Here is a 12,161-nt window from a genome sequence, read left to right on the forward strand (position 1 = left end):
AAGTACGCACTTTCTGTTTTGCCGCTGCTCGTAAGTGCTTATTGTTCCAAAGATTTTGTAAACTGTCTAACATCGCTTTCTCTCCTAGGTGTGCTGGGCTATGTGCTGTATTTATCATGACTTGAACCATAGAGTCAGGGAGAAACCATGTAGATTTTCCCTTCGTCATCCAACCTTGATCTGTCTGGATCCCTCCTAGTTCAATCCATTTCTTTATTTCTTCTGGAGTAGCATGTGTCTGAATATCGATAACATCTAGTGCGGGATCCCTGACTGTCATGCAATTTGTCGGTCCTATTGTCTTTGTCATGTCAGTTGTCGGAGTGTGAGTCAGTGCTGTATGTTTTGCTGTCTGGTCTGCCAGGTCGTTACCCTGGGAAACAGAATCTGTGACTTTAGTATGTGCTTTACACTTCATGACGGATATGGCTGAAGGCAGATGTATTGCTTCTAACAGTGCTTGAATGAGGGGACCATGTTGTATTTTGGCACCATGAGAGGTCAGGAAACCTCGTTCTTGCCACAGCATGCCGAAGTCGTGTACAACTCCGAACGCATAACGGGAATCAGTGTATATGTTGACATTTCTGTTCTTGGCTAGAATACAGGCTCGGGTCAGAGCGATGAGCTCTGCTGCTTGAGCAGACAGTGTATCAATACGATGTGTTTCTTTAACTTCAGTTTCAGTGGTCACGGCATACGCGGCCACTAATTCTCCTGTACTTGTTCTCATACATGAACCATCCACATAAAGTGTCAGGTCAGGATTTGTCAATGGAACATCTGTTAAGTCTCGTCGGGGCTTTGTTACTGTATTAATGATCTCTATGCAATCATGCGGAGCTGGATCTGTCATAGCTGTAGGTAACAGTGTTGCTGGGTTCAGGATACTGCAGCGTCTGATTTCTATGTGTGGCTGGAATAGTGTCAATTCGTAACCTGTCAGTCGTGCTATAGTCAAGTGTTGAGTCTGGGTTCTGTTTAACAGAACCTCTACAGAATGTGGAACTTGTACTGTTAACTGATGGCCTAGAACAATTGAATCACTTTGTCTGATTGCTAGCGCTGTTGCTGCTACTGACTTCAAGCACGCAGGGAGTGCCTGGGCTACTGAGTCCAATGTACTTGAAAAATAAGCGCAAGGCTTATGTGAACCTGCTTGATCTTGAGTGAGGACAGACAATGCTGTACCATCACGTTCTGTAACAAAAAGAGTAAACGGTTTATTGTAACATGGTGTCGCTAAAACTGGTGCTTGGCATAATGCTTTCTTTAATTCCTCAAAGGCTTGTGTGTGTTCCTGAGTCCAAGGGAGGACAGGCGAAGTTGCTGCCTCCTGCGTCGTTAACTGGATGAGTGGTTTAGCTAGAAATGCATATTGAGGAATCCATTGTCTGCAGTACGAGGTGAGGCCTATAAAGGCCCGCACTTCCTTTTGTGTCTGTGGTCGTGGCATATTTACAATTAACTGAATGCGATCGGGAGTGAGCTGTCTCCCCACTTTGGACAGCAAGTGACCCAAGTATACAACTTGCTGAACACAGAATTGTAGCTTCGAAGGAGACACCTTGTGTCCCTTGTCGGCCAGAAAATGTAAAACTGTCAGTGATGCTTGTTCACATTCGGACTCACTTCGTGCGGTGATCAGTAGATCATCGACGTATTGCAGTAAAGCGGTGTTAACTGGCATTTGAATACAATCTAGTTGTTTTTTCAGTGCTTGACTATAGATGCTGGGGCTTTCTGTGAATCCTTGAGGTGCGCGGGAAAATTTGAAACTTCGTCCATTTAAATTGAATCCGAAGAGATATTGGCTCTCCGGATCAATAGGTACACTGAAGAAAGCGTTCTTGAGGTCAATTACAGTAAAGAACGTTGCTTCTGAATCAATAGCAGTCAATAGGGAAGAGATATCGGGGACCACAGGGTACTGTGGTAGAATGCATTTATTTAATTCTCGAAGATCAATCACCAGCCGATATACTGGCGGTGCATTGCGGTCTGTACGTTTAAGAATTGGAATGATGGGTGAATTACAGATATTAGAGTCGGTCTCTACGACCACTCCCTGGGCAATAAGCTCTTCAATGATTTTCAGTAAAGCCACTACAGCATCGGGTGGTAACTTGTATTGTCTGATTCTGGGTAGAACAACTCCTGTCTTGAGTGTAACACGATATGGAGTGATATGCATGCAACCTACATCAGCTGGGCCTTTTGCCCATAGGTGATCTGGTACATTTTTCAATCTGACATCAAAATCTCGTAAAACATAATGACCCTTGAAATCCCGTAGAAAGAGTCTAACTCCCTCCGGGGAACAGCAAATTATAGCTCCTAGAGCCTTCAGTGTTTTAATTCCTAACAGATTTTCTGGGCATGAGTTCGTAAGTAATAAATCTGTAACTCGTGATAATGGACCCACAGCCAACGGTACTGGTTCCGATACTTCATTTACAATAGGCTGTCCTGAAAAACCAAGGGAAACATTCTGTGAGCCTGAGAGGGGTGCCCCTGGAACTTCATTATGACTGATAGTGGTGCGGCTTGCCCCTGTGTCAATTAAAAACTTTCTATCTTTTCCCAATACGTGACTGTGTACATAAGGACCTTCTTGATCTACAGGAATTTCAATAAGAGGCAAACCACCTTCCCTCTCTAGGCTGTTTCATGTATATCGGGGGTAATCTGGATATGCAGATTGAGCATACTGGTACATCTGTTGTGAAACTTGCTGAGTCGCGGCAATGGGCTGTGGCTGTGGTACTGCTACTGTCTGTGCTGTATGGGATGGAGCATGCATAGGCTGTGTATTCTGTATTGGCTGTACATTTTGTGAAGTCTGTTGCTGGACCTGATCTTGTCTAGACGGATGCGGTCTTTCTTTAGTTTTACCTGTTAAAATGTTATGTTTCAGGACTGGGCATTCATGTACATAGTGACCTGGCTGTTTACAGTAATTACATGTCCCTTTAACGGAAACTGTAGTGTGACTTGTCTGGGTCCCACCTTTTCTCTGACCGTCGGCTGGAACCGTCTGAGCTACTAACATTTTCATTTTCGTATCTTTCATACGCTTTTGTTCCTGATCTTGTTCTTCCCTAATTCTGTTCTGGTGATATTGTAACATTTGTAACATCTGGGATGGCGTATTTGCCTGCCAAGTACTTTCAACCTTGTACACTCTATTTTTAACTAATGGTAGGGAGTTCTCGACTAGTTTTGATACAAAAAGGTGTGGATATGACTCGCTACTTGGTTGTAGGCCACTATTTATAATGAAACATTTCTCGAATCTTGAGTAGAAGTCACTAGTATCTTCATCATGTTTCTGTTTACAGGACGAGATTGCGTCCCAATCTTCCTTTCTAGTTGTCAATAATCTTGGCAAAACCTGTACTATTAATCCGGGCAATGCTTTAGTCTTGTCCCCAAGGCCTAACCCTGGGATTCGTTTGCTTTCTTCGTCTTCTATTTCTACCCATGCTATCTTTGCCTCCCCCACTTCCCAATCCTTTTCCTTTAATTTCTCGTAAATGCCCGTGGGCAACAGTACTTTTAACATTTTCATAATATCATCATACGTGTAATCCCCCATTAACAACATGTCTTTAAGCTCTCTGTGAAAACCTGCAGGGTCTTTATCATGGCATGGAACTAGTTTCTTCATTTCTAACAGTTCTAACTCAGTCAATGGTGTGTGAACATACACACGTTTCAAGACTTGATCCGCACCCATAACTGGGTGTACTTCTCGTAAGGGGTTCTGACTTTCAATGCCACTACCGCATTGCATGTGATACGTTTTCCTTTCTGGGGGCGGAGCGGAAACATATTCAGAGCTTATAAAGGTGTTATATTTATGTCGTTGTTCTAGAATTATTTGTATTAACTTGGTACTAAAACCTCTCCATCTATCCATAAGTAGTGCTTCTAACGTTTCGTGTAAGGGACCTGGATCAGAATGTTTGTTTCTATACTTGATGGGGAGGTGCTGAATCATGTATACACCTGCTAATTTCTGCTCGTCTGGGGAAAGGTTCAAGAATGTCTGTGCTAACGTATCATCATTATATATGTCTGGGTTTTCGGCCCATAACACGGCTGACCGGGCTAGTTCTTGCTCATCCATAGAATTGAGTACATGGTACCCCATTCGGTCTCGAAGCCTTTTATCAGTTTCCTGGAACTGATGTTCAGAAGAATTCGGATTTGTTAAAGCAGAGAGAAAAACTCTCTTGTGTTCTAGACAGATGCCCTTCCTAGGGTAGTTTCCCTTACCTACATACGCTATAGTATCTATAGACCTTCCTGGTTCTGCAAATTCCTCTTCCTCCTCGAAGGAAGCTTTTTCCTTCTGGTGTGCGGTTATCACTGCTTTTCTGATTTTCTGGTACATACTGGCTATGCAAGCCCCCCTGTCATGTTTTCCTTCGGCTATATTTTGACCCCACTTTGTTAGTGCATCTAATTCACTTTGATCTGTCTCAGGCCTGTCTCGTTCTCTTATTAGACAATTTATGAAAAATCGTAATATCTGTGCTTGAATGTCAACTTTCTGTTTATCCATGGCATCCTTGATACTGTCAGGGTCTTTCCCTGTTTGAACAAACTCATATATTCTATCTAGCCGTTCCTTCATTCCTACATAACATAGCAAGCTATCAGTGGCAGATCTTAACCGTAGTGATGCCAATATCATTAGATCGTTTCTTCCGGGTACTGGATCATATCTGCAAACTGACATGTTTTCCTTTAATGCGTCAAGTCGGGGTGACTGGAACGCGAGAGGACTCTGCGTGTCCCTGAAATTGAATCTGCGTGTTAATGGCGGGGTGCGAAGACCCGCAGTCGCACCTCCTGAGGCGGATGCTTGGGCATTATCTCCCTGCGGAGTCTGGATCTGAACATGAATTTGTCCTTTAGTAGGATCAGGTAGGACTTGTTTCGGTAGGTCAATCTTGGGGACGGGAAGTGGCGGAGCTGGCGGAACAGGGGAGGTCTGTCGCGGTACTGGCGGAACATGATCTGGGGGCGTAGTGCCACCCCCATCCCTGTCAGTAGGCAGGGCACGAACAGGCAGGTTGGCGTAAGCTGGTGCTACATCCTCTAGATAAGTATTTAAGAATATGTCTTTAGTAGTCTTATGCATTACTTTAGTTGGAACTAATGGTGGCGGCAGATTTTTCGGTATTTCTGATAGGGCCTCAGGTGTACCTTCGGCCGCAAGATACATTCCGTTTACAAGATTGTTTCGGGCACGGTCTATTTGTTCTGATTTTACTCGAATTCCTTCAGTAACTAATTCGTTTTCTTGAGCCTTGTCTGATTCTTTAAGTCTGTCTTCTCTACGGAGTGCTTTCTCAGCACGCTTATGTGATTCCTTACGCCAAAATTCTATGGCGTCTTTCTGTGATTGTCTAGCTTTCTTTTTCCATAATGCTTCTTCTACCTTCATGATGCACTCGGCATCCCATGTTCCGGTAACAGGCCATCTGTGTCTTTCGTCTAGGTGCTTGGTGTAATCGGCCCATAAATCTAGATACAATATGGCATCTAGGCCATGCTTGTGGTACATAAAGTTACCTGGAGTGTCCCTAGGGGGAATAGGAATTTCTTCCTCCAGTATCCCTTTCCTAGTTCCTATCTGTTTTAACTTGTTAAAAAACGGCATTTTGCTTACTTATTTCTGAATGCTCGATCCTTACTACTTAATACTGGTTACAGCTTAGTTGATACAAGAAACACAATAATGCACATTAAACGGTCACATTCATACCACGCCATTAATCACATGAAAACATTTGAGACATAGATGACTACCCCCCTATACTGGATGTACTGCTCAACAGTACAGATACACTGATGTAACAGTGCAGAAATTCGGAATACTAGATATACTGCTAAACAGTACAGATACACTGCCTAAAAACAGTGCAGACCGGACTTGCGTACCCAAACCCGTCTAGATACGACCCAGCAATGGTACTCACCGGGAAGCACGGAAACAGAAGGCCTCGGAAAACTCGACTGGACTCGACTCGGTACTTCGGAAAACTTCGGAAAACTTCGGAAACCTGGTGGGCCTCTTGACACCTCGGACCTTGCTTCTTTCGGCTAGGCTCTGGTCGGGATCCTCCGCACTCCTCACCGCCTCGTCTGGGCACTGATCGCAGTCTTCGTCACCTCCTTGAGTCAGAGGGAGATGCAGGAAATCCTGTCGGTACGCGTAGGTTCCGTCTAACTGACGGCAGGGGACAGAGCTTGCAATGCGCCAACCGGCGCGTGAGGTGGGGGAGGGGTCCCTGTTCGGGCGCCAAAATGACGTAAATATTTAATTTACTCTCTTAATTTCTATGCAGGTAAGTACTTAATCAATAATAACTCAGATCGGATGAAAAAAGACAGAGTCCGTGGTGTTAGAGTTTCTAAGGGTTTTATTCCTCATAAAGGAATGGTCAAGACCAGGATATCATGTTCTGACCACCACAGGGGTGTCAGAAGGGATAGAGCAAACTTTTTTGACATTACATAGCTTATATACTTGATTTATACCATAGGAAGTAGTGTAAGAGGCGTAACAACTGAGAGAAGACAAGATAACAGTATGCACGTGTTACTAGTACGTAATCAAGAGGCGTGAACTAGGCGTGAACTGGAGGTGTGTGCTAGAAACGTCACTGATAGGTGACGCAAGTGGGTGGCACCAAGGGGTGGTGCTAACAGAATTGTTGCAATGTCAGCAGAAATCGGAAGCTTGGATGCGTGCGCAACTGCATGACGTGTGATTGACGGGGTGCAGGGGACTTGACATTCATACTGACGGAAAGAGACAGAAGTCTGGCATGTCAGATCAGCTTGTACTTTTATCGTATCTGATATCTGATGTTTAGGAACCATACTATCTGGGCAGAAAGGTCTCTAGGGCAGAAGCTATTCTATGCTAACTGTGGATGCGTGTATATGCGTGTATAAGCGCCTAAGTGTCTGCATGAGAAGCGTGGGGGGCACGGGGCCTTCCATGGAAGCATGGTAACAGAGGCTATGAATTACTTGCACTGAGACAGGTCGGCCCTTTGGCTCTGCAGCTGGAGAGGATGTTTACTGGAGCTAGTAGGCAGGAATGCATTCTCGAGGAGCGGAACAGATAACTCGAAGGTTATAGTCAGTCTTGGCAGAAAGCAGGCTGAGCTGAGCGCGAGGGGCCGCGCTGAAAGTAAGTCAGAGTTCACGGGTACAGAGGTAGCCTGGGCAGAGGCTGTCAGAGTCAGGAGCCAAAAAGAGGCTCGATGGCAGAAATTCAGGGCCTACTCTGTCAGAGCAGGAAAAACATGTAAAGTACATTACAAAAAGACGGTGGCATAGCATATTTAAGAACGGACTATATAATCCATTCAGGATGGATCTGAAAGAGGACAAGTTAACGTTGGACGCAAATGTATTTGCGTCTTCATAGCTGGTACAGGAGGGAAGTTACATGCACTTTAAGCTGGTACATGGAGTCGGTGGGGTACGCGCTAGGGAACATAACATGACCAAAAATTTATATTTCCTCAGCAGTCAAGACTAAACTCCTGGCTGAGGTGCTTCAGCCGGCAGGGACCTCTTCGGTGCCCCTGCTTCCGTTCAACGATACCCTCAAAGACATTCTTCTGGACGCTTAGTCCAAGCCTAGCACAGGGGCTCCTGTGGATTGGATGATTGCCCGATGCAACCACCTGGCCCCGGGCGACCCGATTTTCCTCTCCCAACACCCTAACCCCGTGAGCTTGGTGGTCCAAGCCTCAACATCCAAAGGCGTGTTCCATACTGCTCCCCCCAGATGAGGAATCCAAGAATCTGGACCATCTTGGAAAGGAAATGTTTTCTTCTGCCAGATTAGGACTGCGGTCGGTGAACACTGCATGTCTCTTGGGCCGCTACACCTACTCTATGTGGGACTCAGTTGTGCGAGTGCTGCCACAGGGCCTACAGGAGGCCCGGACTGTACTCTCTCATGCGGTTGCAGAGGGTAGAGATGCAGCAAAGTTCACAATTCGATGTGGGATGGATACTGCTGAATCGCTAGGTAGAACAAATTCTACATCAGTAGCCTTGAGGATCTACGCCTGGCTGAGGTCCACTGGCTTTTCCCGGGGATGTTCAATCGACCCTTTTGGGCATGCCCTTTGATGGCCAACGCCTGTTTGACGACAAGGCGGACAATGCGCTCATGCGCTTCTAGGGCTACGGCCACATCCTTGGGCCTCGCTGCCATCTCTCACCCTGTTCAGTACCCCTTTCCTGGCTATAGAAGGGTTGCCCCCATGCATCCCACCCAGGGCCACAGGCCAGCGCAAGCTACTCCGCCTCTGCGCGTCTGGGGACATGAGACCCATCGTCGTGGGTCTGGGGCCAGCAGGCAGGCCAGTCCACCAGTGCCCCCTCTGCATCAGCCTCCAAACCTTCCTAGTCGACCTTTCCGGCCGCCAGTGGGCGTCAGGATTCGCCATCACCTCCCCCACTGGCCCAACATCACGTCGGACAGGTGGGTTTTGCAGATAGTCAGAAGGGGCTACTCCTTCCCCTTCAAGACTACCCCTCCCTCCATGTCACCCACACTCCATCGCATGTTTGGCCATTCTCCGTCAGGATGTTACAGCTCTCTTGGCCAAGGAGCTATCGACAAATCCCTGTGCCAGAAGTAGGTCTTGGTTCTTATTTCCACTACTTCCTGGTGCCCAAGAAGGACAAAGGCCTGCGTCCTATCTTGGATCTCAGGGACGTTGAACGCTTCCTCCGGAAGGAGAAGTTCAAAATGTTGACATTGGCTCAGGTCTTGTCTACCCTCGTCCCTGGATGGTAGAGTTGGACTTGCAGGACTCTTATTTCCACATCCCCATCCGGCCGGCACACAGGCGTTACCTACGGTTCATGGTAGGTCACAAGCATTTTCAGTTTACCGTGCTCCCCTTTGGCCTTGCAAGCACCCCTCGGGTGTTCATGAAAGTGATGGAGGTGGTCGCAGCTCATCCGCATGGATAAGGGGTTCCAGTCTTCCCCTTTCTCGATAACTGGCTGTTGAAGGCGAGCTCGCCCCAGGCTGTCATCTCCCACCTCCAGACTACGGCGAACCTCCTGCATGCACTGAGGTTCACGATTAACGTGCCGAAGTCACACCTGATTCCCTCTCAGAAGATGCCTTTTCATTGGAGCAGTTCTGGATACAGCGCAGTTTCGGGCTTATCCTCCCGAGCAGTGAATCCGGGATATTCGGGCTATGATACTGATGTTTCAGCCTCTATCCCGGATTTGGGTGAGATAGACCCTGAGGCAGCTGGGCCTCATGGCCTCCTGCATCCTGCTGGTGGATCATGCCAGGTTGCATATGCGGGCTCTGCAGCGGCTCCTGAAGTTTCAGTGGGAGCAGCATCAGGGGAATCTTTCAAAATGCGCCCAGATCTCAGAGGGCACTGCTCACCAATTGCAGTGGTGGCTAACGAAACAGGAGTGGGTTAACGGCAGATCTCTCTCCCTTCCCCAACCAGAGTTCACAGTGGCGATGGATGCGTCGCTCCTGGGATGGCGTGGCCACATGGGGAGGGGGAGATCAGCCTCTGGTCTCCGGCTGAGTCCGGGCTCCACATCAACCTACTGTAGCTCCGGGCGATTCGTCATACACTGAAAGCATTCTGTCCTTCTGTCAGGGGAAGGGACGTGCAGGTGTTCATGGACAACACCACTGCCATGTGGTACCGCAACGAACAGGGCGAGGTGGGGTCGTGGACCCTATGTCAGGAGACTCTTCGTCTTTGTACGTGACTGGAATATCAGGGCATGGCCCTGGTGGTGCAACACCTGACAGGTTCTCTGAACGCCAGGGCGGACAAACTCAGCCACCGGTGAATGATGGATAACAAATGGCGTCTTCACTCGGAGGTGGTGCAAAGTCAGTCAGTCAGTCAGGATTCTTTATTCGATGATTAAAAATCACCATAAAAGTACAGACATACAATATGCACTCCTTTCATTTAAAAAACAATTAAATTAACATGAATTCCAATGTTGGTACAACAAAGTCACAGTATGTTATAAAAACATTATAAGCCTTTAAAAACAATCACAGAAATCTCACAGTCCCCCCCCCCTCTTGTTGTCCTCAATCGAACCGCTACTTTAATAAAATAAATAATACAGCACAATGTAAAGGGATCAGTCGCCTGTTGTAAAAAGATCAAAGCTTCTTGAGCACATTTTATATTAGATTTTTTTAAGATGTCTACCAAAAATCTGCGCCTAGGTTCAGAGTAAAATGAACATAACAATACAAAATGAAGGGACTCCTGCGGAGACCTATTGTCGCAGCCGCAGGTTCCCTTCTGCTCAATTGTAGGTGAATACCCTAGTGGTGATCCCAATAAATATGGTAAAAGATTGAGCCTAAAACGGTTCATTAAAAACCTGTCCTGTGCATTATGTATCAAATATAGATAAGGTTCCATTCCTTCTGTGGTCTTTACGAGGTTGTAGGCACACACCGTGGTTTTAGCCCTTTCTAGCTCTGTTCTCTGTGTAGCTTTGTGTGCCAAGAACGCTTTTTTAACAATCGTCTTATGCTGAGGGATAATCGCTGCCGGGTCGGCAAAGAGATTCCCGAGGCCCAGAGTTTCCAATACGGACTTAACATAACTGAGCCACGGGATTCGCGACCATTTTTCTCTGCCCAAGCAGTCCTTCATTATTTCCCTGCTTAAGGTCGCCTCTGGGTTTACCCAGATTTTAGAATGGCCTAACCTTCACCAAATCTTCAAGGTAGGGTATCCCCAACTCCCTGTGTGCAATTGCTGCAGCTAGACTATGTGGGGCTTTCAGGACGGAGCGTAAATATTTGTTCTCCTCCCGCTGCTGCAGTTGGCAAGTATTCACGAAGCCCCACACCTCTGCCCCATAGGTGACTTTAGAGCAACACATGGAGTTATACAAGTTCAACACCTGTTCAGGGCACCACCTCCCCAACCTTCGACCATAACCTGCAATTGCTCCGTTGGTGACATTCATCTTACGGCAACGTTCCTCCACCAGACAGTTAAATTTTAATAACCCGTCAAATAGTAAGCCCAGATACGAGAATGATTTAACCTTCTCTATCTTGTGGCTCCCTATCGTGAATGTACATTTGTTGCGGGGTTTATTACCAACGGATAAAACGTAGGATTTACCCAGATTAACAGACAGGTCTAGAAAGCCCATAAAAGATACAAAACCATCAATTAAAATCTGTAGGCTCTTTGTTGTGCGTCCGAGGAGGACCGCGTCATCTGCGTAAAGTAACACAGGAACATGACGCGTCCCTACTCGTGGACAATCGGATCCCAGCTGTAGGAGATGCTGCTCCAGATTATTAATATAAAGGGAGAATAAAAAAGGTGCCAAGATGCAGCCTTGGCGTACCCCACTTCTACAAAGGAAGGAGTCGGTGCATCCGCCCTCCATGTTACACCTGACTTGCGCTGAGGTATTACTATGCAATTCTCTCAAGATGTTAATAGGGCCAACCTCTATCCCCATGCTGGTCATCATGTCCCAAAGCTTGTCCCTATTTACATGGTCGAAAGCAGCTGCCAGATCCATGAACCCCATATAAATGGATTCATTACTGGCCTTAGTGTATTTGGCTGCTAACATGTAAAGGTTCAAGCATTGGTCGCTCGTGGACCGACCCGTCCTGAAACCGTACTATGTGTCTGAGATAATGTTATTTGCCTCTGTCCACTCGGACAACCGGTTTAATATCCCCCTTCCCAAGATTTTAGCAGATACATCAATCAGGGAGATGGGGCGATAACATTGAGGGTCGTTCCTGCTACCCTTTTTAAAAATAGGGACAATGATTGCTGTTGACCTGGAGGGCGGTAAGCCACAGTGAATTGCTGTATTAATGACTCTTGTCATTATAGGGGCCCATAATTCCACAGAACCTAGGAACAAATCAGGCGGGATTTCATCTGGGCCTGGAGCTTTGTTTTTAGACAACCCCTCAATCCCGACCTTGATTTCCTTTAGTGAGAAAACTACGGGCTGGCCTTGGTCAACATTCCTTTGTTCATTCAATATGCCCGTTTCGTGGTTATATAGACCCCTGTAATGAGTAATCCACATGTCAGGCGTAATGTTTGTTCCTA

Source organism: Lissotriton vulgaris, chromosome 9 (assembly GCF_964263255.1).
Source record: "Lissotriton vulgaris chromosome 9, aLisVul1.2, whole genome shotgun sequence".
Taxonomy (NCBI): domain Eukaryota; kingdom Metazoa; phylum Chordata; class Amphibia; order Caudata; family Salamandridae; genus Lissotriton; species Lissotriton vulgaris.